This window comes from Populus nigra, chromosome 2 (assembly GCF_951802175.1).
Source record: "Populus nigra chromosome 2, ddPopNigr1.1, whole genome shotgun sequence".
NCBI lineage: Eukaryota > Viridiplantae > Streptophyta > Magnoliopsida > Malpighiales > Salicaceae > Populus > Populus nigra.
The window spans coordinates 14,866,302-14,868,801 of NC_084853.1; positions in this window are offsets into that span (position 1 = coordinate 14,866,302).

Below are 2,500 nucleotides of genomic sequence, written 5' to 3' on the forward strand. Positions count from 1 at the left end.
AGTTTTTCAGAGGCTGCCGGGAAAAAGGCCCCTCGGGTGGCGGGGTGCGAGGACCAGGCGCGTCATTCAATTCTCTTCCCTATCAACTTGGCTCCCGTTGGCGGGATTGGAGGCCTACTGTTTGTTACAGGGCTAAAATCGTCAGGGGAAGAGCTGACGAAACAATGCTGGTTTGGATGCAGGGGGTAGTGTTGGAATCGGCAGCGCGGACAAAATCGGCAAAGTCGACAAAAAAGACTGTTGGTCTGGACATCGGGGCAGCGGCAGCCATGCCGACAGGGGGGGAAATCGGCAGCACAGATTTGTGCAGCTGCAGGTTCGTCGGGGAAATCGGCAGCGCAGATTTTTCGATGAACATGGGCTGGAAGATGGACTGTCCAGGCCAGGCAGGGAAATTCGTCAAGGGGACACGCTGACGAAACAGCGCTGGTTCAGGCACGGCGGGCAGTGTTGGAATCGGCAGCGCCGACGAAATCGGCAAAGTCGGCAGAATCGGCAGCGGGTGCTGGCGATGAGTCTGGACGATTTATAGTCCAGGGCTTGATGGAAAAGACTGTTGGTCCAGACAATGGGGCAGTGGCAGCGCGGATTTGTGCAGCTGCAGGTTCGTCGGGGAAAATCGGCAGCGCAGATTTTTCGACGAACAGGGGCTGGGCGCTGGACTGGCCGGGCCAGGCAGGAAAATTCGTCAGGGGGGCACGCTGACGAAAACAGGGGCTGCGGAGTGGAAAATCGGCAGCGCAGATTTTTCGACGAACAGGGGCTGGACCGGCCGGGCCAGGCAGGAAAATTCGTCAGGGGGGCACGCTGACGAAAAGAGGGGCTGCCGCGTGGAAAATCGGCAGCGCAGATTTTTCGACGAACAGGGGCTGGACGCTGGACTGGGCCAGGCAGGAAAATTCGTCAGGGGGCACGCTGACGAAAAGAGGGGCTGCCGCGTGGAAAATCGGCAGCGCAGATTTTTCGACGAACATTCGTCAGGGGGGCACGCTGACGAAAAGAGGGGCTGCCGCGTGGAAAATCGGCAGCGCAGATTTTTCGACGAACATTCGTCAGGGGGGCACGCTGAGGAAAACAGGGGCTGCCGCGTGGAAAATCGGCAGCGCAGATTTTTCGACGAACAGGGGCTGGATGCTGGACCGGCCGGGCCAGGCAGGAAAATTCGTCAGGGGGGCACGCTGACGAAAAGAGGGGCTGCCGCGTGGAAAATCGGCAGCGCAGATTTTTCGACGAACAGGGGCTGGACTGGCCGGGCCAGGCAGGAAAATTCGTCAGGGGGGCACGCTGACGAAAAGAGGGGCTGCCGCGTGGAAAATCGGCAGCGCAGATTTTTCGACGAACAGGGGCTGGACGCTGGACTGGGCCAGGCAGGAAAATTCGTCAGGGGGGCACGCTGACGAAAACAGGGGCTGCCGCGTGGAATGGCAGCCTACACGCAGATGCGAATTCGGCAGCGCACGATGGCTTGAGCAGGTCATGGGTTCGACTTGGCGCGATCTGAAACCTGGACGAGGGACTGTCGACGCTGGACGAGCCAGCGCGGTGGCCTGTCGTGCCCCGTTCAGGGGGGGCCTGCCGCGGAGACAGCCCTCGCGGGCTCGACAGCGCAGGCCAGCGTCCCCGACGTCGCTGGCCGCGGCAGGCGAGCTGCCGGGGTTCCCGCATTCCTACAAGAAAACGTCGTGCTTTCCACATGAAACCAATCCAGTAAAATCAGCCATATTTTTATGAGGCTGCCCACTGAATTTGGGGTCATTCCGGGCCGGTTCCTAGTTTTGCGGATTTACTCGATTTCTAATGGTAGGAAAATTAAAACAAATACTTCCCGACCTCGAAAAATTCTGGGAAAATTAATGAAGGTGGATTGGATTTTTGCCAACCTCTGTGCAAAATTTCAGCTCAAAATACCAAGAAATGAATTTTTTAGAGGGGGGGTGACAGCTGGGACCTAGTAGTGTCTCCCCCTGCCAGAGCTGCAATGACACTTATTGCTCTTTAGGGAGCCACCAGGCCGGCGCCCCTCAAAGACCACACGCGCGCGCGCGCCCGCCCGCGCTGGGCGCTGGGGCGCTGGGGCCTGAGGGCCTGGGGCCCTTGGGGGCCCTTGGGCGCTTGGGCGCGCGCTGCGCGCGGCCCCCGCAGCCATGCCGCGCTGCGCGACGCGCGGACAGCCCCTGCTGGCTTGCTCTCTCGCCCGCGGGGGGGCTGCCTTCGGGCCCTGGCCCCCCGCGTTCTGGCCTGCCCCCTGCGTGGGAGAGGCTAGGCGCTGCAGGGGCCAGCCCGACGTCGCTGGCCGCGGCAGGCGACAGCCCGACATCGCTGGCCGCGGCAGGGGCCAGCCCGACGTCGCTGGCCGCGGCAGGCGACAGCCCCTGCTGGCTTGCTCTCTCGCCCGCGGGGGGGCTGCCTTCGGGCCCTGGCCCCCCGCGTTCTGGCCTGCCCCCCGCGTGGGAGAGGCTAGGCGCTGCAGGGGCCAGCCCGACGTCGCTGGCCGCGGCAG